This window comes from Peromyscus leucopus, chromosome 3 (genome assembly GCF_004664715.2).
Source record: "Peromyscus leucopus breed LL Stock chromosome 3, UCI_PerLeu_2.1, whole genome shotgun sequence".
NCBI lineage: Eukaryota > Metazoa > Chordata > Mammalia > Rodentia > Cricetidae > Peromyscus > Peromyscus leucopus.
In genome coordinates this window covers 17,186,726-17,212,843 of record NC_051065.1, presented here as the reverse complement: position 1 = coordinate 17,212,843, position 26,118 = coordinate 17,186,726, and the positions used below count along the sequence as shown (strand labels likewise).

The 26,118-nt window shown below is 39.0% G+C and overlaps 1 protein-coding gene and 1 pseudogene across 2 annotated transcripts in view; both read left to right on the top strand.

Annotated features, from left to right (window-relative positions):
- The window catches only part of Nxph1 (neurexophilin 1), a 294,908-nt gene that overhangs the window by 142,142 nt on the left and 126,648 nt on the right, over nt 1–26,118 (top strand). The window lies entirely within an intron of this gene.
- On the top strand, nt 20,948–24,795 carry LOC114693472 (annotated as a pseudogene).

Here is a 26,118-nt window from a genome sequence, read left to right as displayed (position 1 = left end):
AAAGGGAATTCAACTCTTCTTTTTGCTGAAGTGACTGGAATTTGTGTACGTGGTCTCGTTAATTACTCCAGCATCCCTCTGGCTTTTCTTTTACTGGCTTCAGAAACCCTGTAGCATCCATTCATAAACCCATTCTTTCATTTGTTGACCTGTGGCTCCAAACATGGCTCCCCTTGGTCATTAGTGTTAGAGTGCACAAGTGCAGGACAACTTTTGAGGAGAAAAGGTCTCGGGAGGTTCAGGGCCCCCAGGCTTCCTTGTTTTTCTGGTGCGATATTCTTGTGATGTTACCTTCCACAGTGAATCAAAGCATGGGACATGGCAGGGATGATACTACCAAGTTATCAAGACTTCATTTTAAAAGCATTGTGTTCTCTATCTTGTTTCCTCTGAGTGACTTGCTCTGACAGAAGCCAGCTCCCACACTGTGCAGAAATTTCAACAGCCCATGCTGTCTATATTGTGAGCCCCTTGTAGACAGGGGCCAAGTCTTGCTGTTGACCATAAGAGTGAGCCACTTTGGAAGTAGGTCTCTTGTTCCTACTTTAATTTTAGGACATTGGATTCAGATTTAATTCATTTAATCCTTTCATGGGTTTGACAAAAACTTCATGAGCTATTCTGAGACACAGATATCTAGGTAAGCTACTCTTAAATTACTTTTCCTATTAAAAATATTTCCTATACAATGGCCAAAAATAAGTATTTCTTATCACCTTAAGTCATTAAGTTTTGGAATAGCTTGCTATGCTACCATAGGCTCGGATGTTGATCTATGCCTTCTTATTATTCTATTGTTTGTATCAAGAGAGGGTTTTATTCACCTTTCTTATTATTATATCACTTGTTTCAAGAGATGGTTTTATTGACATCTCAGGTATGTGCCTAGCAATAATAAAGCTGAATCACAGTCTCAGACATAGAGACATTGCTACAATTTATTCTTTTGGAATCCAAACAGACAGTAGATAATAGTAGTAACTTGGACTCTTATAGCAATTTGTAATCTATTTTTGCAGTTTGCATATTTCTTTTGTGTAATATGACTGTGACATTCTGGAGACAGAGCAGACGTTATAGACAAGGAGTGAGTTAATAAATATGTATTGAATGGCTACCACATTTCTGTCAGTGAGTTAAGCATTGGGGTCACACACAGATAAAAAGGATGAAGTCTATTTTCACTGAAGAATGGATAAACACTCAAATGACCACAAGAGTCATTTTTACTACTAGAGTTCAAGTACAGGTTGCTCTGAAATATAAAATGAAAAAAGACAAACTAATCTGAGGGTCAGAAATGGCTTCTCAGAAAATGTTATAGTTCAGTTGACTCACAAGACTCAAGGACCAATCCATGATAGAGAGTGACAGGTGAAGGAGAGGCACCTGTTCTAGATTTAATAAGACTTTGAGTTAGGGTAGTGCATGGTGTGTCTGAAGAGTTGAGAAAGAAGTCAGGTATGAATGGACAAGGGGGAGTGAGAGGAAAATACTGTGGCACAATGCCAGAGATGCAATCCGAGGCTAGCTCTTCAGCACCATGTGTGAGTTAAGGGGAAGATCTGAAAGTGAAGTGTACAGTTGAACGTGACTGAACTAGAACCTGAGCTCAGATTTTCTCTTCACACCTTTCCTTATATAGAACTTAGTATTTCCTGTTACCGTGTTCTTGCCAGTTAGACTACACTAAGACGTCTGCTCCGAAAGTCAAGAAAGATTACACTTAGTGAGGGCAAGAACAAGACTTAACAAAATGATAACTTATCAGAAATGGAGGCCAAGAATTTGGTTACTGGCTTGCTGCTTGTTGACTGATTTTTGTAAGTCAAAATTTAGACTCTAACTCATTTTATCTGTTGGATTTCACTTGATCCACATGGCTGTTCCAACTGATTCCCATAAGCACCTTCAGTGAGTGTTGCAGAGAACAGAGAATTGTCAGACTTTAGCCAGCCAACAATTCCCTTGGGGGATACTAGAATACATATGAGAAGGAATGAGGCATTTGGCAGCTCTGCATGCCCCTGGATTCAATACTTGTAGAGAGTAGCTATAAAGTCTTTACATAAAGAATGACATATATATTTATCAAGAGGTCCAGTGAGTAAAGGAACCTGGGAGTCATCTGTGGTCTTCCACAACTATTTTAATGGGGGAGGATAACTGCTAATAATGGAGCACAACTTAGGCTGCATCCCCATTTGCTGCACTGAGGAGGGGCTACTTAGACATGTCAGTTGGGCTCATTGACCTTCCATGTCTAAGGACACAGAGAATAAGGGATCCCAAGCTCTTTCAAGGGCTGGATGTTTTAGTTTCATCTTTGTCGCCGTGATAAAGCACTCTGACCAAAAGCAACACATTATTTTGGCTTATGTGTTATATTCTATCACTGAGGGAGTCAAGGCAGGTATCTGAAGGCAGCCTTTTTTTTTTTCTATTCCATAAAGCATTACCTCTGACCAAGGAACTCATTTTACAGCCAAAGAATAATGGCAGGAAAAATGAAGGATGCTGTTGGCTAGCTGGTTTACAGACTCGTAACTAATAGCTTTCTTGTACAGTTCAGGATCACCTGCCCAGGGAATGGTGCCTCCTGGAGTGGGCTGGGCTCTCCTACACCAATTAACAATCAAGACATTCACCCATAGACATGTCCAGAGGCCAATCTGATCTGAGCAGTCCTTTAACTGAGACTCCCTTCTCCAGTAATTCTTGTCTATGTCAAGTTGACAGTTACAGCTAACTAGGACACTGAATCTAGGTGAAAGATAGTGCTGACTACATGTAGAGTCTACAGGAGACCACCACAGGCTTCTATTATTAGCAGCTCATACTTTCACTGTCTGTGATTCCTAGAAAGATTGAAGAGAAAGGAGAGAGACAGGGTTTCCTATTAGGTCTTATACTTAACTAACATCTGACTTATTCCTGGCAGCAAAAGATTAAGGATCCAAGGATTCTTGAATTAGTAACCAGAGCCCGTGTTCCTTAGGCAAGGAGAAGCCATTGCTTTGCTTGGAGATTAGGGGGCTAAGAGGAGAAGAAAGGCTGATCCTAGGAAAATTGCAAAGCTGCTGAAGAGGCAGTAGCTGAACATATTTCCCTTTTATTTTTCAATGTTTCGATGTCTGAAGAAAAAGATATCAGGCATAGTACGGACTGGCAGTGATCCAGCTAAATCTCTGGATAGCTTAGAAATCTGTTGATTGGCATTTGACTGAAGTTCCCTGACATCCAAGTGAATCTGCTTTATTCACACAGGCTGACTCGCATTGGTCACTTTTTTTCCTTCTTGTGGGGAGGGAGAAAAGCATCTGTGATACTGGGATGTGTGAGGTGTTGAGATGAATTAAATTCCTTTTGGGACATTTAGGACACATCTTTCCAGGTTCAGCCCTGTCTTCAGGGAAGTCTTTGAATACCTTGCCCATGGAGATAGACTGATTCTTGTTTTCTTGACATTTTCCTCTGTATGTGGAGATTTTATTTTAACATAAATCTGACCATCAATTTATATAGCCTTCTAGTTGTTTTGAATGGATTTTCATTAAAAAAAAAAAAAGCCAAATCCCTAGGTGGCAAAAGGAGTCACTCTCCAAGTCCAAATGGTAGTTAGTTACATTTGCCATGCTCCTTTAGTCTTTGGCTTCAGAAGCTGTAGGCTTATTGATTTTTTATTCAGGTGATTAAGTATGGAAAAAGAGATAGGGTGTATTTTTAATGTTTTCTTTTCCGTTCTTTCTCCCTAACCTATAACAGATACTAATTAAGAAGCAGGATGTGCAAACATCCCACAGATCGTAGAGTCCAGTGGGAGACAGACACACAGATGAAACATGCCAGTATAGTCTACTGTGCTGAGAATCACTGTGGGTAGTTGTAGGGAAGTTAGGCACAAACCAGGGATACTCAGCTTATTTAGGAGGGAGATACTGTGAGGGCTATCAAAGAGGACCCCCAAAAAGTTTCTGTGTAAACAACTAATAGAAAACCCAGTAACATGGAGCTAGACAGAGTATTCTCAGAAGAGTGAAACATGGAAAAGATTCAGTACATGGCTAGTGAGATGGCTCAGGGGCCTACCACCATACCTGGAGAACTGATTCCACTTGATTAAAGGAGAGAGCCGATGGCCACAAGTTCTTCTCTGACCTCCATATATACATCATGACACATACCCCACCCCCTCAAAAAGGAAAATTTAAAAAAATCACTACAGAGAGATGATGGCATCACGATACATTTAATGTATAGAGGCTTCACATGGTTAGTCTAAAGTTTAGAAGTCTTGGGAAGGGTTATTACTAAGGGTGATGGTAGAGGTGAGAAATGCTACCAGGGAGATAAATGGAGAACAATGTATGAAGACTATGATGGTCACGTTCTAATATTTGTCTAAGTATAAATTAATGGACCTTTTACCTGCAGGGATATAATGAGGAGTTCTACTTGGCTTCTGAATTTTGTATCAATCTTCAGATCAACAATGGCATCATGGAGGCAGCAGAACATACCAGCATTTACAGAGACAGCACCTACTATATTGTTGGGCTTTGTGTGCACCATTAACCTTTAAATACTGGTGCTACCAATAATTTATCATGTAGCCTTGAGGAATGATTTCTTCATGGTCTATTTTCCTTACCTGTATGCAAATGATGTATAGTAATGGTACTGTATCTTATGATTGGAGGAATAAAGTTAAGACAGTGTTTATATGAAATAAAGTCAGTGTTTAGCAGATTCTAAGCATTCGGTGTACACTTGCTAACAGTATTATTATTATTTTTTAAACACATTTTCTAGTTTGAGAGATTGGGTTACAGAGGCCTTAAAGAGAATGCCACACAACACTGAATGATAACACTGGAGTTTGCAGTACCCTGTCAAAAGATGCTGTGCTAGCCTTTGCTTGCAGATAGAGCTGGCCTTGAACCCAGGAGTCCAGTGCAAATCTTAAAGGAGTCTAGAGGCATGAGTGCAGTGACAGTGTTGCCCAGAAGTTTTCCATATTCTAGATGTGTGACCTGATAAAGGAAGAAGGCCTGCAAAGATGCATCCGGATTTCTCTTCATCTCTTGTAACTTTTGTGAGAGGTGGTGGTGGGGGCAACAAAATTATTTTTGCATGCTCTGTAGCCTTTCGATAGAGCTCTTCTACAGATAAGAGAAGACACAAAAATAAAAAGGTATTCAAACTTGTAGTAGCTAATAGCAGAGCAGTTATCTGTGCAGTCTTGGGAAATGTAACACCTGAGACTCTGTTCTCTTCACACTAAGTTATTAAGCTACTGTTTTTAAACCCCATTCTGCACTTGGGCAGTGCAGTGTACTTCATAGGTAGATATTACTTCAGTGGATAATCATAACACATTGGTAAGATCGGGACAATTACTGTCCTATTTTGTAAAGCATCAATTAAGGCATAAAGGAGTTAAGCAACTTGCACAGTCTCATATAGCAAGGAAGTGGCATTATGTTTGGCCCTAGACAGTGTGACTCCCAGTCCTACTCTCTTACCTACCATACTTAGAGAATTTTGGTTATGAATTGTAGTTTACCACCAAGGCACCAGTGACACTGTGACCCAAATTACTGTTGGTGATCAGGTTAAGGTTTCTTCTTTCCTTACAACTCTTTTCCTCATCAGAATCATTATATTTTTCTATTTTAAAAAAAGACTATGATAACATTTGTATGAGTAAGTGATTGGTTTGAACTTCACCCTGGAATTAAAGATGAATCAAATGTTTACAAGAGGTTAAGACACAGTGAGCTAAGCACACTTGTAGAGAGCTGGATACACAGGCAGGTGTCCACCATGAGGCAACTTATTTAGTGCCACCACAGAAGAGCAGTGGCATGGGAATGTGATTAGTGTCCTGGATTCAGAACTGGACAAGAGGCATTCACCACTTTTAAATGCCTAACCACCAATCCCCAAATGGAATTTGTGGGATCAGCATGGAGACTTCATCTAGGATTGAAACTGTCTGTGTCCATCTTTAGTTGTCTGGCTGTTTTTAGTGTTCTTGCAGTCTTTCTCAAATGATCTGTCTCAGTGGCTTTATTATTCAAGATACTACATTTCATTATAACAGATCTTAAAATATTTTTATATCTCATTTTTATCCCTTTAGACGAACTGCATAGGAAATTTTTAGTGAACCAGGACTTCCTATATCACTTGAGTGTAAAAAGAGGTCTCTATACTTTAAAAAGGGATATTTTTGCATTGTGAAGATTTTTTTATTTTGGGAGTCCAGTAGTGTTCAAAGCCTGGAAAATAGGTCTACACAATGTTTTCACATAGCTTTTCTTGAGAGGGCTATCATTTTTTTTTTTTAAATCATGTTGTTTCTTCAATGTCTGATAACATTAAATCATTCATCTGAACTGATTATATATTTCTATATCTCTTTTATATTTTAAAAATACAATCAGATTAATTCCTTTGTATACTTTTGATATCAATATAGAAATAACTTAAGCTGCTCATAAGTGATCATGTCTACCTGTAACATTCAAATGGGGACACTTTTTCTCTGCTTGGGAATTCAGTTGGAGTTTTAGGGTTTCTGCTATAAGCAATTAATTAGGTACAATGACCTGGGGCTTAGAGAGTGGGTCAGGTCTTTGGGTCTCTCTTAATATGATCATTCCCAGTTAAATCTTCATTAAACTTACCGTTGGAACAGTCATGCTTAGTAAAAAGAATCCAAGGCACAGGAAGACTTGCCCCACTTCCTTTACTTTTACAACACAGTGTCTCAACCAATTCCAAGCATTCAGTACAAGTTTGCTATCTTGTTGCTATAATTACCCCCATTCTACTGAATTTTAATCTGTTTGTGAATCTATTCTCAGGCTCATCTTCCATCTGGCAATATGGTATGTTTTGGCTGGACTGCTTATATTTCAAGGATCTTCTTTTGTGTATTAAATAAAAGGATGTGTGTACATCACATATGTTGGAACATTTGCAATTAGTTGGTATTACTCTCTTAAGTGACTGGGCAGGAAAGGCAGGCTGCCAGCCTTGGCAATCTTCAGATTCCTTCTCATGCCAATTTGCAGTTTGTGATGGAGCTACATTTTTATCAGGAGGGTTTTATTGAGCTTTGGAAATGACTACTTCTTCAAGTGACTAGGTGGATTCTCAGCTAAAGTTATTTAAATGACTTCTTCCTAAAATATATTTCCATGGGAATGCTGAGAATAATACTTTGGGAAACTCAATATGGGACAGACATTCATGTTTTTACATAGAATTTACTATAGGGGAGGAGTAACTGTGAATGATTTTTTTTCAAAGGCATAGCATGTCTTTGTTGGTTACATAATAACAAAAACAGCTGACTAAATATTTTAATTCAGAAATATGGGGGCCTCTGAAACTGAAAATTCTAACCCAGTAGTACTTTTTTTGGGAAATGATACTAAAGCTGTAGTCATGCTGAAAGGGGAGAAGTTTATGGAGGGAGGCTATCACACAAAGGGCTTATAAACTGTTTCTGGACCTGAAAGAATGTATTGTTATGGAATTCAGGACTGATTCACTGAAAATGAATTAGCAAAATCACATGTCATATTCTCATGGGCCGAATGGCATTCCTGATTTGTGAATGGAGCTCAAGAACACAAAGAAGATGAGAACTCTAAGTACTGGAATGGTCAGAGAAGATGACAAAAAAGAGATGGGCTTTTGTTAGTATTTAAGGGGAGATGACAATAAGTTGATAGCAAGTTAGAGGAAACCATGGCCCTGCATCCCAGGGATAGGAGGGGCATGTTAATGCAATATTGAATGGAAATACATTAAATAGAAACTTAAAGCACTATAAAACAAATCATAAAATAATTATTTTAAAATAAAATTAATGATTTTTCAAAACATTTTATTTAACCATTTGCATTACTTTTTGAGAAGTGTTATATATTTGAGAAGTGTGTGGAATAAGGCATTTTAAGTTTTAACTCAAAAAACTATGAAGAAAAAACAACACGATGCAATCCAGTTCTTGGGAAAGTCTATTATTGACATTAAGTATCTGAAGTAATTGTATGTATTTGTACACACATACACACATGTACACACATGCATATATATATTATACTCTCACACACACATATGTACACATCCACTAGATAATCAGAAATAACTTAATGAAACTGGATCATAATGCACATGGTCAAAAGTTCTATCCTTTATTATGTTTAGCAATCCCTAATTTGAAAATATAGTTGGAAATGTACATGCCAGAGATTTCAAAGTGACATTTCTCTTCACTGCCTAGTCATATCTCAGGCATGGTGTTCCTGTAACCTTAATATATCTGTGACATTTATTTGAGAATGCTTGCTACGAGACTCTTCATTTTGAATTTCCTGGATTTGTGTATATATTTCTAATTCTTATTCACAATGTTACATTTTTCAGAAGTGAAGGGTTTTAGTTTTTAATATGTTTAATCTGCTTTATGGATGGCTACTCCTGCGTTTGAATGGCAGAAACTTCTTGAACTAAAAGAAGAAATTTGCAGGACTTTTTAAAGGTAGCAGCAGGGAAGGACAGGGTCGTATGGGCTCTAGTGTAGGGGAAGTAAGAAACTGAATCCCCCTTGTCTTTGCCTGGTGGCCTCTTTTGTCACAGTAGACCAGACATGCATACATTTGGTAACATAGCTGCTCAAGGCTCCTAGGTTAGTTGTCCTGAACTCGTTTTGCCTGTGAAGTTTCCTGAAGAGTTTATGTAGTTTGAACTATGTGCCTAACACAATCTGAAGTCCTATAGCACAGAGATGGCAGTGGAGAACCCATTGCTTGGTGTCAGCTGCTCCTCTCATTGGTCTCAGGTAGGCTTGTAAAATTGCAGTTGAGTTGAAGTACAGAGAAAAAGGGAGGAACAATTAAAATGTAATTATACAACCATGAAAATTATAGCTTTTTGCCAGTTCATTGTTTACAATTATGTAAATAAGGTTGATGTATAATTTGTATATGTGCATGCAACCTCTTTTCCTAAAAAAAAAATCCTTTTCATATTAGCGCCTACCTCCTTTCTTAAAAAAAAATTCCTTTTTATATTAGCATAGACCTTCTTTCTTCAAAAACAAGCCTTTTCTTATTAGCATCCTATAGACATTCATGCAGAAAGAACTTAGGGTTTTCCACTTTATAGTTTAAGAATAAAACAATGTGTTGTTATCAATGCAGAAAAAAAGATTCCAAACAGATTTCTGGTGGAATAAAGTTTGCCTGCTTTCACACTTGGGTAACTGACCTTTAGAAATATAAAAATTTAACTTGTAAAATATTTTTTTTCTCCTCTGAGCTCTGAAAACCAGACTCCTGATGAAAAATAAAAAAAGAGACTAAACTTAAAGTATAAGATGAAAATTGACACCTAAGGTAGAAGCAGAATCGGGGGGTTAGAGGTGGAGCTGAAATGTCTTTGTTTGGCAGGCCTGGCTACTTCCATTATATTAAGCCACAGGGTGTAAGGTTTTAGAAGGAAATTTCTGGAAACTGTAATTTCCTGTGGTTGTAAGATTGGATTCTGCAGTGTTGCTATTTAGAGGAAGAAAGTAGCTATGCTTATCAGCAACTGGGATAAAATAGCTGAGAACTATGTGGATGGAATCATATAGAAGACCAGAGATGCTGGTAGAATACCCACCAGAGATGAAGTACCAGGATCTGTCCCACCCCAACCAAAGGAAGAGTAAAGAGACTGGTGTCCAGTCCTGAATTCCAGGGACAGTGAACAATGTGTCTCTAACAAACAATAAGACCCATGACTCCTAACAGCAAAGCCCCAAAAGATGTGGGCTCTGGTGGCATACATCTTTAATCTTAGTATGTGCCCAAGCATTGGCTGACAGATCTTTGTGAATTCAGGCCAGCCAGGGTGATGTAGTGAGACCCTGTCTGGGGCTATCTTGAGTTTGTTAAAATATAGGCCCCAGGAAAAGGACAACAAAGAGTTAGATGGTAGATGATATAGGTTGATGTCTAGCTGCATCATCAAACAGGTGATGCAAACTCACTCCAAGTTTCTTTAACTCACACCTGACACTGATAAAGTAGTCAAGAATCTAAGATGGCCCTAGTCTAAAACTAACTACTATTATTCTGCTGAAAGAACATAGCAATAAAATGACTCCTAATGACATATTTCTGCACCAATAGATCAGTGTATTGCTCAACCTTCATCAGAGAAGCTTCTTCTTGCAGGAGATGGGAATTAACACAGAGCAATGTTAATGCGCAATGTGCAGAGAGTGAGAGACTTTGAGACACTCTCCCAAATGGGATGTGTTTATGAAACACCTTCCCTCAAAGCCCAGGGGTTTATGTGGAAGAGGAGGCAGGAGGATTGTCAGAGCCAGAGGTGATGGGTGACTGTATGGAAGCAGCATCATCCAGGGAAAACAGGGCTGATGCACATATGAACTCACAGAATCCATAGCAGCATGCGTAAGACCTGCACAAGTTCAAAACAGAAAATCCCAGTCTGGAGAAGGCAATGGGCACAAAATTTCTAATTAAGAAACGATTTCTAATGGATCCTTGCTGGGAAAAGAGAGAATCAGTTTCCTCCAATGGAGTGACACTGAGATATCATCCATACTCCAGGGCAGGCCCCAACCCCAGGAATAGTTGGCTAACAAAATGTATCTCATGGTTTTTTGTGTGTTCTTTGTTTGGTTTTGGAATTTATTATTGGATTTTTTTTTTGATTGTCCTTTTTCTGGGGACATAAAGAACATGAAGTAGAACAGGTGGGTAGGATATGGGAGGAGTTGGGGGAGGGGAAGAATATGATCAAAATATATTGGATAAAATCTTTAAATAAAAATAGGGTAGCTGATTAAAAAAAATAAAGAACTCAATCCCATAGTCTTCCTGACCACACTTGAGGCTGCTGAATCAGTCATTGCAGGTATGGCATCTTTTCCTGGTAGCAGAAGTTCTGGAGAACAGAGCTGAGGGGCTCCACAGTGAGCGCCCAGTTGCCATGAACCTGAAGGCTAGGCCCATGTCTGGGCTTCCTTCTTCTTATAGCCATCAGAGCCTCCTTGGGAACTCACTTAGATCTTGCCATTAATCTGGCATTTGGGGACAAGCATCACTAGTGACAAGGCATGTTCCAGCATGCACATCTGAATCTAGAGTCCTCTATTTGCTTCCTAAAACAGTCTGTTTCTCAGGAGGCTACCAGGCAAGGACTCTAGGTAGTCAAGCTCTACAGCCATAGTTCCTGTTTCTAGAGAAGGTTATAGTTGCTCAAGTCTTAAAATGGTCTTAGAATAAAAAACCTGGAATCAGATGTTGGGGTAAATGCTGAAAGACCAGAGAGACAAAGAACAAGCCACTGCCACCACCTCTTACCTCACCAACTCCCCTTGGCTGAAAAAGCCTCTGCCAATAGGCATCTAGCTGAATGGGCTTCCTCAGCCGAAAAGCCTTTCCTTCCTGTCTCCTCACGTTACATACCTTTCTCTGCCCAGCCATCACGTTTTGGCATTAAAGTCTTGTGTGCTTCCCAAGCAAAGGCATGAGATCTTCTCAACTGCTGGGATTAAAGGTGTGTACCACCACTGCCTGGCTCTGTTTCTCTCCTAGACTGAGTCAATCTCAGGTAGTCCAGGGTGGCTTTGAACTCAGGGAGATCCAGACAGATCTCTGCCTCCTGAGTGCTATGTGCCACCACTCCCTGGCATCTATGATTAATCTAGTGGCTTGTTCTGTCCTCTGATCTTCAAGCAGGTTTTACTAGGGTGCACAATAAGTTACCACAGGCTGTATTTAAGGTGTGTAAGAGTTGAGTGGACAGGCTATTTTTAGATGGCATCTCATTTCATGAAGGAAATTGTGTCAGGGTTTTAGTGGCAAAATCAGACCCTTCACCTTCAAGTCTCTTTACAAAGAGAGGCAAGTGCCTGCTTTACCCAATATTGAAGAACTTTAAGATCCTGAAAGGAAATAATAAAATCAGTCTCTTCACTTAAAAATATTTCTTAAAGAAATGGAACCCACACTTTGCCTCTTGAACACATTAATTATTTGACTTTGTGTGTTTGTGTATTTATTTTAACTTAGTTCTGTTTTGGTCTCATCAGCGATTCTTCCTGGAGGTGGGGACCTTTTCACAGTCATTGACTCCAATTTTGTTGAACTAGTGAGCAATTTAGATTTGGAGATTTATTTAGCTTAATTTTGCTCTTTTAAAAAGAGTGTGGAGAAGAATGTCAAGGAAACTCACAGAAGCTCCTTCCTCCACTCCTCTAAAGGTTGCTATTTTTAAATCAAGTGTTTTTTTCTTTTTTTTTTTTTTTAATTGCAGCAGCTTTCTGAGGCTATTAGGCTACTATTCAATTAGGTACTGCTTCTGTGTATACAATGGCACCCAGAAGCTTTAAAGTGTGCATGCAGCTTCAGAAATGTTTCATTTGCTACCAGGGAATAGCTTAGTTCAGAATAGCATGAGGGAAATTGAAAGGAGAAAATAGGGTACTGTTTCTCATCCCTGCAGTTATGAAGGAAAGGCAGAAAAAGCAATGGGAACAGACACACACTGCGTGTTTCACCATGTTTGACCCCCACAATGCCCATTTCACTGATGAGAAAGCTGAGGTTTAGAGAGTGTTGTGGTTAGGATATGAACCCCCAATGACGTTGCTTTTCGTTGAGGTTCTGGAAATTGTGGAGGGCCCTAGTTAGAAGAAGTGGGTTACTGAGCTGCACAGGGTCAAGCAGTCCTGGATTGAGCTGTCTGTATCTGTGAGATAAAAATCAATCATTCATTCTTTAAGTTATTCATGTCTGATGTTGTCATAGAAACACAGAAAGCAATTAATACAGAGAGGAAATAATTGACAAGGAGACACAGGGCCAGGCCTGCTCCCTAATTTGATTCTACAATTTCAGTCACCCTTCACCATCTTAGTTGGGTAAGATGGCTCTTCACTAAACTTTGTATGTAGTTTCCTGCTGTGACTTTTTTTTTTTTAATTTTAAATCTGGGCTGGGAATGTTCTGTTCTGTCATTTTAAAAATTTTTTAGCATGATTTAGGATTCAGATTAAATCTGATCTCCCCCAAGACCTTTCATCCCTTTCTAAGGAGGCTATTATTCTTTAACCTTGTAAATCTCTGTATCAGCAATTCACAACTTGTGTATTGTGACCCCTTTGGGAGTCAAAGGATCCTTTCACAGGGACCACATAGCAGATTTCCTGCATATCAGATATTTACATTGTGATTCATAACAGTAACAAAATTACAGTTATGAAGTAGCAACGAAAATAATTTTATATTTGGGTTTCCTTACTCCTATATAGTAGTATAACAAACACTAAACCCACTGGGCCATCTCCCCAGAACCAGTCCTATTTGATTTTATGTACAAAGATTGGTTGCCTACTAGAATGCCTGCTTCTTAGGGGGAAAGGCTGTTTCTCCTGCTTGCCTTCTTTCCCTCTTTGGGCACAGTGACTATGGAGAATGCACCAGTTGGATTTGAATGTCCTTCAGATAATCTGAAAGTGACTCTGAACTGTAGATTTCTTTGTAATACATAGAAATTATATTTATATTGCAAACTGAATTTAGCCACCTCAAATGCAGCCCTGAGGACTGATTAGAAAGATGATTAAAATTTGAGGTGCAAATTTCATGTCATATTTGTAGAATTAGTGTCATATTATCCGTTTTCATATGCAAATCTAGGAAAACACAAAAATTGATTTTCTTTTCTTTGTGGAATGAATTGCCCTCTAGTCCTCTAAACCATGGGGGATTCTTTAATAATTTCTTATTTTGAAATTGTGCCTGTGGAGTCAATTAAAGGTAAATGCAAGAGTGGCTAAAGTTCTTTAAAAAAAAAAAGTGAATGACCCAGCCTGCTCTACAGAGCAAGTTCCAAGACAGCCAGAGCTGTAACACAGTAAAACCTTGTCTCAAAAAACCAAAAACCAAAAAAAACCCCCAAAATAATGAGTGAATGACAAAAAGCCAAAAAAAAAAAAAAACAAAAAAAAAAAACCCGCAATAAAATTTGCAATTACTAAAGAATATGTCAGTAGAGACTTTATCTTATGCTCATGCTCTCCCTCACTCTCCTCTCTTGTTTCCTTCTCTGGTCACCTTAAAGTTAAATTTCAGATGTGACCAAGTTGTCCCAGGGATGTGTTAACACGTAGACAATGTTCATCTAAGTGGTGTAAGCTTAGTTTGTTATGTCAGATGTTTTCCATAATTGGAATATCTAAAACATAATTCCAGGGCTTGGGAAAAGTATATATGCAAGAATATGTCTTTTATAAATTAAGCTACAATTTAGCTAAAGATAAACATTTTAAATGCAGTCCTTAAAATGTGAGAGTGGGTATAAGTGATTCAAAATTCTTCTAAATGAGAAGAAAAATAAAAACTGAACACCATTGATTAAGGTATTTCCTTCGAAATCTCCCATGAAAGCTGTGTGTCTAATGACCATCTGTCTTGAAAGGCCTCTGCTTTATAGAACAATCCAGTCTATTCCTCATTGGTGTGAATGAATTATTAGTATAAACTTGAGAGAAATCAGGTTAGGAGACATATACACACACCATGGGACTTTGGAAACAAATCCCATTCACTCTGTAGTATTTTCAAGAAGACGAAATGTTCTGACTTTGACCCTGGTTGGGAACAAAGAAAGACTGTTTGGAAGCTGCACTTGTTTGAGATCTGTAGAAGTACATCATTCATGAGAATGATGGGCAGCTGGAGAAGGAAATTACTGTTGGCTTATTCAGAAGTCTGCCCTGAGGAAGGCCTAGTTTCCCAATTCTAATGTGCATTAGTCACACAGATGCATAGTTCATGTGTCTAAATAGTAGCCCCTCCCCCCTGAAAAGATGCTTCTTTTTGTTTGTTTGAGGGACAAGATTGAGAAAAAATAGATTTGGTGACTAATATGAGGCCTCAGTAGCTGCTTTCTCCCAAATGACAGCAAGGCCTGATGGGAAGAGACATGACATTTTTTCACCTTATATGGAATTTTCTCAAGAGAGTGTGTGTGGCAAGATATCTTTCTTCAGAAGTTGAGTTAACATTACTCAGGTTCAGTGAAGGAAAACTGTACCTAATAGAACCTGTTTTATTCAAATAAAATCATGCTCCTTCCGATTGGCGATTTTGAAATTTAAATAGATTATTCTCTTGTGGGAGGTCAATCTTTTCAGTATTTTATCTTTCTCTAGTATAAACTTACACTGACTGTGGGCTGAGTATGTATGTTCCTTTATTATCAATATGGGGGCATAAAAATTCAAAGATGTGCACACCAAGTAAGGCTCAAGAGCTCTAGGACCTACGACCTCTGTGGCTGACAAACCTGAAGGTCCAGATTCTGCACTGTTGAGCAGAGTCTCCAGGTCACTGTGGTGGGTTATCTGGCTGTAGTTTTTAATTGCAATAACCTTGAGATATTTTTTAAAGACACATTTTTATCTATATTTTTCAAAAGTGACAGTACAAATTTTAGACAGATATTTTGGTTCATGCCTGTAATCCACTGGGGGCTGAGAATCATCATGGATTGAGGACAGGCTGCCCAGTGAGGTCCGTGCTAACCAGGGCTATAGAGTAAGACCCTGTCTCAGAAGAAACAAAGGAACAAACATTAAGTATTTTATTGTATAAAGATGAAGTGCCACTAACTATCACAGGCAGTTGCATTTAAGAATTCATGATTATTTCACTTTAAATGAGCATCATATAAGAATATGAGAAATACAGGTAATACATATTTACTTAAAGAAGTAAGATATTGAATTTTAGTACTTCAAGGCTGGATATACAAATAATAATTGTGGTTGTTTGTATAAGAATGGCCCCCATATACTCATATATTTGAATGCTCAGTCATCAGGAAGTACCACTATTTGAAAAGGATTAGGAGGTATGGCCTTGTTGGAGGAAGTGGGCTTTGAGGTTTCAAGCATCTCACTCTCTCCTTCTGTGTTTATGGGTCAATATGTAGAACTTTGAGCTACTGCAGCACCATGTCTGGATGTACCCCATCATGCTCCCCACTAAGATGATAGGGGACTAACTCATGAAACTGTAAGCAAGACCACAATTAAATTCTTTCATTTATAGGAGTTTACTTGGCCATGTTGTCTCTTCACAGCAGTAGAATATTGGTTAATACATAGGATGGTACCAGAAGTATGGCATTGCTGTGATAGACCTGACAATGCTTTTTTTTTTTTTTTTTTTTTTTTTTTTGATGAATATGGAAGACTTTAAGACTTTGGATTAGAATATTGATTGAATGCTTTAAGCAGGGTTTAATGGACCATTCTAATAGGAGCATGGAATACAACGTTGAGGTCAATTTGAACTGTGGGGGCCCAACACAGGAAGTTTTAGAAGGGAAGAATATTACTAAGTGACTTAGAGACCATTCTTACTATATTTTAGTGAAGAATGTGGCTGTTTTTTGACCTTGTCCCCAAAACAATCTGCCTATAGCTAAGACGTTTTGGATTAATGGTGTTGGCAGAGGAGATTTCAAATGAGCCTAGTGTTGACTGTGTTGTGTGGTTATTAGTATCATTCTTATGCAGAACTGTACTGAAAAGGAGCAAGCTGAGCACAGGTAAGTACAAAACTATGGAAAGAATGAGCACTGGTAAGTGTAATGCTGCTAAGCTCAAACTGCTCAAGGAGATAAAAAGTTTAAAGATAAGTCAGGGGCTAAATAGAATAAAGGGAGTGGTGACCTCAGGGCAAGACCCCACCCACCTAAGCATCCAAATTGTGGAAAGGAATTAACTTAATGTAAAGCTTAAACAGTAAGTGAAACCATCAACAAAAGAAAGGTGATGTAAATGAATGAGGGGACAAAGGTCCACCCAGGTCAAGCATTAGATCCTGGCAGCTTCAACCATGTGGTTCTGGCTTTAAAGTCAAGGATAGAAAAAGGTTGTGGAATCTCTCTATGGCTAAGGAGAGCTGCTGAAGCAAGGAGTATGTCAGGAGTGTTCCTTCATGTAGGCCGGGAGAGGCCTTTGCAGGAAACTGTGAAGGTGAAGCGTGGATTGTGCTAGAGACCCCAAGATGTTGGAGATGCCACAGTCATGGGGTATCTGCCAAGGAGAGCCACAGATCAAGTGTAGAACCAGCCAAAGAGAGAGAAGTGTGTTGCAGTCAATAAAGCTGGAAGGTGCTGGAGTTCTAAGGAGTGCTTTGACATCAGGCATAGAGATGCAGAATTTGCTGTTTGCCCTGCTGGGTGTCAGTCTTGCTTTGGTGTAGTATTTCTTCACTAGGCTTCCTCTCCTCCCTTTTGGAATGGTAATGTGTATTCTGTGCCTTTGAATGTTGGAAGTTTGTGATTTTCTTTCCCCAGGGGCTTACAGTTAAGAGACTGCCTTGAATCTCAAAAAGGACTTTAAATGATGTTGAGACTGTGATAGAATATGGGGACTGTACTTTTGAAGTTGAACTGAACGCCTTTTTTTCTTTGTTATATTGGTTTTGTTTTTGGTGGTGGTAGTGTGTATGTGTTCCCTTCTTTGAGATTTGCTGGTATGAGGTTACCTATTGCCTGAGTTTTGTTGGTTGCAGCTAACTTCCTTGGGTGGGAGTTTTTCTTCTAGTACTTTCTGCAGGGCTGGATTTGTCTATCTGTACTGTTTAAATCTGGTTTTGTCATGAAATATCTTGTTTTCCATCTGTGGTGATTGAAAGCTTTGCTGGGTATAGTAGTCCGGACTAGCATCTGTGGTCTCTTACTATCTGCAGAACATCTGCCTAGGACCTTATGGCTTTCAAAGTTTCCAAATAGACCTATCAGAATTACACTCAACTTCTATTTGGAAACTCTGAATGCATTTTCTGCATTAAGATATGGCTATATACTTATGGGGACCAGAGAGTGCAATATGGTAGTTTTTTTTTTTTTTTTAATTAGAATAGACTCCATCATCTCATATATTTGAATGCTTAGTCATCAGGGAATGGCACTATTTAAAAAGGATTAAGAGGTGTGGTCTTGTTGGAGGAAGTGTGTTAATAGGGGTGAGCTTTGAGGTTTCGAAAGCCCTTGCCAGGCTCAATGTCTCACTCTTTGTGCCTGTGGGTCAGTATATATATATATCTCAAATACTTCTCTAGCACCGTATCTGTCTGTATGCTGCCATGTTCTGCTATGATGATAATGGGCTAACCTGTGAAATTGTAAGCAAGCCCACAATTAAATGTCTTTTTTTAAAAAATAAGAGTTGTCTTGATCATGGTTTATTGCTCTTCACAGCAATTGAACAATATTGACTTTAAAAATTTACTAAATTTAAAAATTTATGTTAAAGCCATGTATGCCACAATTGGAAAAAGTGAAAAATGACAACCATCTCGAAATAATCTTGTAAATTTGTTTAAAAATATGCAAAGTACATGAAGGTAAAGAGCTAATAATTTAATTGTATTATATAAATATATTAAACACTGTAGATATGAATTATGGAATATGTGCAAGGTATCAACTCACTCCAATAGGCATTTGTTTGGGAAGCCTTTGATAAAATTCTATTTCTAATTCTGTGACACCACAGCCCATGAAAGTTAAATTTACTTTTGCAATATCAGAGTATACAGAGTGGAGTTTATATTGGTTCATGTTGTCTTGTGATTTGGGGTGGGGACAATCATCCTTTTGAACTTTTGAGGTTTGATGTTCTACTCAAAAGATCACTGAACAGAGATCATCACTCTCTAGCACTTTGAATGGCCCTGTGCCCATTTGTGGCTCAATTTTATACTCTGTTCTCCATTCTTAATGCTTGTCCCAAGGACTAACAAGAAACAAGTTCTCTGATTTTTAAGTTTTACAGATGAGATGATTTATAAGTTGGATGTATTTCCTGACACACATTGCTGTTTAAACCTTAGTATATAAGTTTGATATGTGTGGAGTACACGTCAGAGAAGACAGGTGGTTTATGTATTCACTTATGTATTTTTTCTAGGTATATTGTGTCATATCTTTTTTATACTGTTATAAAATTAGATAAGGTTGATGATTCTTTAGATCATGTTTTTCTGATGTGAGCAGTGAAGTACGGATTTGGAAGTTCATTTGTGCTGTGTGAGTAAGTTCATTAGCTCATTTTGATTTACCTAGGAAATTCTACTAGAAACACAATAACGGAGAAATAAAACTCTGAAAAGGCTGAGTGTTCTTGAGAATCAAAGTTTGAAAAGAGACAGAATAGCATTCCTTGAAGGAGGTAATGAAAATGTTTAGGTATTAGGGGCCTTGGAAGAATGTTTCCTGCTAACTGGCCCGAAAACCCCAGCATCAAAAGTGTTGAAGTGTTTCAGCTGGGATGAACTTGCCTGTAACTTCTCTCAGTAAGTCAGCCCATATCCTCCAGTTCAACACTGCATCTGAGATTTTTACCATACTGGAGATTAAAGATGGATTTCACTGACCTTCCAATCTGAAAAATAGCATTATCTGAACATTCCTGGGTTAGAGCTTTACAAAGACCATATTTCATAATCCTCATTACAGTATCAATATTGCCACAGTCCTCATTAACAGCTGAGCACTTTGTAACCCAGAGAGGTTGGGTAACTTGCCTAGTTTCACACAGCTTGTAAAGTCTGGCTTCAGGATTGAAAATTAGAGAACTCTGAAGTCTCCCTACCATACTAAGATATTCTAATTATACAAAATTCCACTGTGTCATCCTCATGCATGCCTTATAACACTTTGATGATATTTCTCCTAGCTAAGTATGTGAAATTCCAAATACGAGAGTGTCATCAGAAATGTTACTGTATTTTTTCATTTTTCTCCTGAATTGATTAAGTAATTTGCTTGCTTATTTGCTTGGTGGCACTGGGGATGGAATCCAAGGTCTCAAACATTCTAAGTAAGTGTCCCACCGTCGAGCTATACCCCCACCCTGTCCTCTAAATCCAGATCTGTCCTGTGATTGAGTTTGTTTAAGACAGGGTATCACTGTCTTAAGCTGGACTCACTGAGATGGGCCTGTCTCTATCTCCTGAATGGTGGGATTAAAGGAATGGACCACCACACTCAGCAACTTTTTGGTGATCTTTAAAACACTTCATTTTGAGGAGCCTGGAGAGATATCTCAATAGTTTAAGAATGCTGGCTGCTCTGGAAGAGGACCAGATTCAGTTCCCAGAACCTACATCAGGCTGCTCACAACTGCCTGTAGCACCAGCTCCAGAAGTTCTGCTGCCCCCTTCAGGATTCTGCTGGCACTTGCACTCCTAGTGCACATACCCACTCAGACAGACACATATACACATAATTAAAATATACATTAAAAAAGGAAATAAATAAATAAAGAGTAAAAACTATTTCACTCTTTTAACATGGCTTCTGGAACTTGAAAAAAATTAATGAATGATTTGCTTTTATTATTATTATTATTATTATTTTGTATGCATTTTGTTTGGCATTTACATAAATGTCAATTCAGTAATGCAGTTATTCTAAATATTGACTTGAAATGACCTATTTCATGGTGACAGACACTTGGAGGAGCCAGTGCTTAAAGCCAAACAGGCAATTTTTGTTTGCTCATTCAGTTTTCAGAATTGTCTAAGGTTCTAGAACACTGAATAAATGTCTCCAGCTCTGCTCAGATCTTCAGGACTGTGAGAAGGTGGCGGGGGAGGGGCAAGTCTCAGCAATTACCTTTATATTTTGGAACATAGCCTACTATTCTGAGAAACAGTCATTCTTCAGCGGCAGTAAGTGCTAACTATCCTGAGAACTGCACACCGCTTCACTTTGATACAGCCAATGGAAAGGCTCTGTCAGGAAGAAGGTCGCACTACCCCATTGCCCCATTGGTCAGTTCATCAGTCAAAGCAAGTCTGAGGTCTTTTGCTGGGGTCTTTTGTTTCCATGCAGTCATTTAGCTGAGGGATTATGAAAATACCCAGCTCTGCTACAGGAAGCAAATGGGCTTTGCATGATTGTTAGGCAGCTTTCTCATGTCATCTCGCCCCCCCACCCCCCCCCCCCGCCCCGCACCCCCCCATCGTGATGGAGACAAAAGCATTTGGATTTGGATCCTTCCTAAGCTGTCTGTATAGAACATATGCCATTCGCTCCGTCTTTATTACTATTCATATTGAGGTCAATTATGAGCTGCTGTTTAATGTCACCACGAAATTGTTCAATTATTTTCGCTCAGCATCTAAGCATCTATCCTCAAAGGGATTTGGGCTGAGTGGTATTAATGCTGAGGAATTCTTAGGAAGCCACTGGCTCTAGATGGCTTTTATTTTGTGTCTCATCCTTCCCCAACTATGAAATTCAAAGTTCTTCATAAGTCAGTAATGAATGGCTTGATGTACCATCATCTTTTGAGTAATAGTGACGGAAATGGACATTGTTCCCTTCATGGCAGTGGAGTAGCCATTGAAAAGAAGCTGTTATTCCTGACACTTTTTCCTTATCCCTCATAACTAAACTTTTCCAGAGTCACAAGAGTTTGTGTTCGGCTGTATCCAGGTAGGAAATCATTAGGGTGAGTTCTCTTTTTTTAATTTGGTGTTGGACTGGAGGACCATGGTTACAGAAAAATACCTATTTTGTAGTGAATCACAAGTGTCATCACAATGTCAGTGTTTATCTGTTTGCAGTTTGCCAATAAAATATCCGTGGTTCACTGCTGCCACTGTGATTTGCAGGAAGATACACAGAGAAACATTTCTATAAACATCACATACTGGTTTGTTGGTTCTTACCTAGAAATGTTTCTTCTAATTATTCTACCTGCAGCCAATGTGTTTTTTTTTTTTTTAAGTTAATCCAATTGTTCCTCATCATATACCTGCTCTTGGCCATGGAATTTGATTTTGCTTTTAGCTGTGCAAAAGCAGCCAAGTGTCCCTTGGATATATATTCACACAGGCTATCTTGTTCCACAAAGGGTGTGTCCTGGTTGTTCTTAGGAGAAGGGATATAACTGAATGAACCTGCCAAGAAAACTCTTTGAGGGAGTTTTTGGTAGATGGAGATGTCAGATACACAGACAAGGGACCCCAAGTCAAGGCAGAATGAACTAAGAGTCTTAGAAGAGAAACAACCAAAAGTTTGTGTGAGAATGTGCAAAGGGACAAATCTCCAGTGGATGACTTCAGTAGATGGGGAGATATTTGTGATGAACTTGAGGATGAGAGGGATATTTATAGTCAGCATGGCATTGGCTAGACATCCAGGTTGAGTGACACCAGGAGATGCAACTATATCATTGAAATGTGTGATTTCATCTTACTATTCTGTCACCACTTTTCCCTAGCCCTTCAGAATCCTCCCTTGTTTTGATCTTCTGACTTTCTTCCAGCATTATACTTTAAAAAATCTCATTCTATATATTGTTATCATAGTAAACTTTATGATTTACAACTTCCATCTTGGTCTTCTAGATTGATAAGTACAATAGGATTCCACTGTTTTCAAGTTGAGGCAGAAGTTCTTAGCATATGATCTATTTGCTGGTTTATGCCTCACTCTACTCTGACTCAGGGTTACCTATTTTTTTTTTATGCCTTTATTGCATTTCTCTCTCCAGCACCGAATTCAGTCACTTGCATCTTTCCTTTGTTTAGCTATGAAGAACAGGATTACTCTTCAAGGACCATGGCTAGAATAGGTAGGGCAGGTAGAAACAACCATGATAGAGTATTATTTTAAGAAAACATATTTAGGCATCCGGGCGGCGAATGAGCGAGTCGCTTTCCGGGCGCTGAGGCGGCGGCTGGGTCTTCCTGCTCCCTCCGTGCTGCCGGACGCCTGGACGGTAGCCATCTGCGCCGCAGTCGGCCCGGTGCCCCCGCCTCCGCGATGTCCCCCAAGAAACAGGCTCAGGCCGGGGGCAGCAAGAAGGCAGAGCAGAAGAAGAAGGAGAAGATCATTGAGGACAAAACTTTCGGTCTAAAGAATAAGAAAGAAGCAAAGCAACAGAAGTTTATTAAGGCTGTCACTCATCAAGTGAAGTTTGGTCAACAGAATCCACGTCAGGTAGCACATAGTGAAGCTGAAAAGAAATTGAAGAGAGATGACAAGAAGAAAGAACTACAAGAGCTAAATGAGCTGTTCAAACCTGTAGTTGCTGCACAAAAAATAAGTAAAGGTGCAGATCCCAAATCTGTGGTGTGTGCATTCTTCAAACAAGGACAATATACTAAAGGAGATAAATGTAAGTTCTCTCACGACCTCACTTTGGAGAGAAAATGTGAAAAGCGAAGTGTTTACATTGATGCAAGAGATGAAGAACTTGAAAAAGATACTATGGATAATTGGGATGAGAAAAAGCTGGAAGAAGTAGTAAACAAGAAGCACGGTGAAGCGGAAAAGAAAAAACCAAAAACTCAAATAGTGTGCAGACATTTCCTTGAAGCTATTGAAAATAACAAGTATGGCTGGTTTTGGGTGTGTCCTGGAGGTGGCGACAATTGCATGTATCGCCATGCACTTCCTCCTGGGTTTGTGCTGAAGAAAGACAAAAAGAAAGAAGAGAAAGAAGATGAGATTTCATTAGAAGATCTAATTGAGAGAGAGCGTTCTGCCTTAGGTCCTAATGTTGCCAAAATCACTCTAGAGTCTTTCCTTGCATGAAAGAAAAGGAAAAGACAAGAAAAGATTGATAAGCTTGAACAAAATATGGAGAAGCAAAAAACAGACTTCAAAGCAGGGAAAGCACTGGTGATGAGTGGTTGTGAGGTATTTGAACTTCATCCTGAACTGGTCAATGATGATGGTGAGGAAGCAGATGATACCCGTTACATTCAAGGAACAGGCAGTGATGAGGTTGATGATTCTATGGGTGTCAATGACATAGATATAAGCCTGTACATCCCAAGAGATGTAGAAGAGACAGGTATCACTGTAGCCAGTCTTGAAAGATTCAGCACATATGCTTCAGATAAAGATGAGAACAAATTAAGTGAAGCCTCTGGAGGCCGGGCTGAAAATGGTGAAAGAAGTGATTTGGACGAGGACAATGGAGTAGGGGGGACAAGAAAATGGATCTATCGATGCTGTTCCTGTTGATGAAAATCTGTTCACTGGGGAAGATCTGGATGAACTAGAAGAAGAACTAAACACACTTGATCTAGAAGAATGACACCAAACAAGTCAAGGAAGAAAATCAGGTCAGCTCAACACGATCAACATGAGCTGAAATTGACTGCGTTAATTGCTTTGCCACCTAGAATCAACAGGATGTTTATTTCCCCGTGATGATTCTGGAGGATACTGTCCTCCAAAAAAGGAATACTCTCCCTCTGTCTTCTCTTCTGACCTTGACTACATCTCCTAGTAAGTTCAGAGTAGTTGATAACAATTGAAAATGGTCATTACAGAAGATGATTGTTGTTCACTCCCGTAGGAAGTGTAACTGCTTCTCTAGCTTTTGGTTTTCATTGGGCATGTGTTATTTCCAGGAACAACAAATTCATACTTAAAATACTTTCTGTTTGATGCAGTTTTTAATGAGTGGTTTCCTTTCCTTTGTATTTATATGTTTTAAAGACTGCCTGAAAGGTGGGCACTGTACTTGATAAAGGAAACTGCATATGCAGGTTCAGTATAGTCCATCTGGACAGTTAGGTGGACACTGAGAATAAACTTGGTCAACCTGACAGGGTCAGCTACAGTGCCCTGTATTAAAGCTGTTTAAAGTTCTCCCCTTTTTTTGCCAATAAAGTTGTAAATAAAAACCATCATACATCCAAAAAATAAATGAAAACATATTTATATCTAGTGAGATTTTTTTTTAGAGGGAGAAAGGATTGGTTGGTTGTAAACATCAAGTAGAACTTTCAGCTTTAGTGATTATTCATGTATCTTTTAGCTATGCAACAGATAAACACAGAATAGCGTAATTTTGAGAGATGATGTTGAGAATGAAAGGACATGGGATTGAAGGACTGAGAAATACCCGAAGAGAATTTTAGTTGGGGTGTGTAGCCATGGTAAGAGACATCTCGCAATATTTAAAAGCCCCTTTCTAAGGTATTTAATACATATTCCATATGCACTTACATGATATTGATATGGTATTCAAATAGGAAAGTGGCTTCAGTCATTCATTCACTAATAATTATCCAAAAGGTTTATGGCAAGGGATACATTTGTTTGGGTGTCTGCTTGATTTTACTTTACTTTTCTTCCTTGTCTTGACTCTTGTAAGAGATTCTAAAAAACTCATGCCAGCGACTAAGAGAAACCACATTGAAAACACAAAACAAATCAACTTGGAAACCCAGAATCCAGCTCAGTGGGTTTTTAAGGCTCAGTTTTTATCCTCCTCACACATGCTTCAGCTCACTCAGTGCCTGACCTACTTGGCTCCTTGTAGTGTTGGCTCTTCTTTCTGATCTGTTTAGACTTGGTTAGTGGCTGTAGCTTGTATGCCTACACCATTAGCTAGACAGACTTCCAAGCAGCACAACTGTGAGCGGCCAGTCTTCTGATAGACCTGCCCTGAGAGCCAGGCTGCCAGGAGCAGCATCAGCTGCTTAACTCTGTGTGCCCAGGGTAGGCACAGTTATCCAGAGGAAGTTTGGGGGCTATATGGTGTGACCAGTGAGTTGTATCCCTAAACCTTCAGTCACATGCCTTCATTGAGCCTTCTCTCTTCTCTACTGTTCATGTTTGGGCTTTGGTTTGAGAGACATATTTAAACAGATTTCTTTTTTTTTTTTTTTTTTTTTTTTTTTTTTTTTTTTTTTTTTTTGGTTTTTTCGAGACAGGGTTTCTCTGTGTAGTTTTGCGCCTTTCCTGGAACTCACTTGGTAGCCCAGGCTGGCCTCGAACTCACAAAGATCCGCCTGCCTCTGCCTCCCAAGTGCTGGGATTAAAGGCGTGCGCCACCACGCCCGGCTCTTTAAACAGATTTCTTCATCTTTAGTGTACTCTACAAATGCAAATAAACTTTTTATTAAAAAAAGTGTGTATCTGTGTCTATTCCCACTTGATCATTGTCTTCCTTACTGAAACTCATGAAATTAGTTATAGTCCTGTCATCCCCTCTGAATGTGTTTCAAAACTCCCATTTCA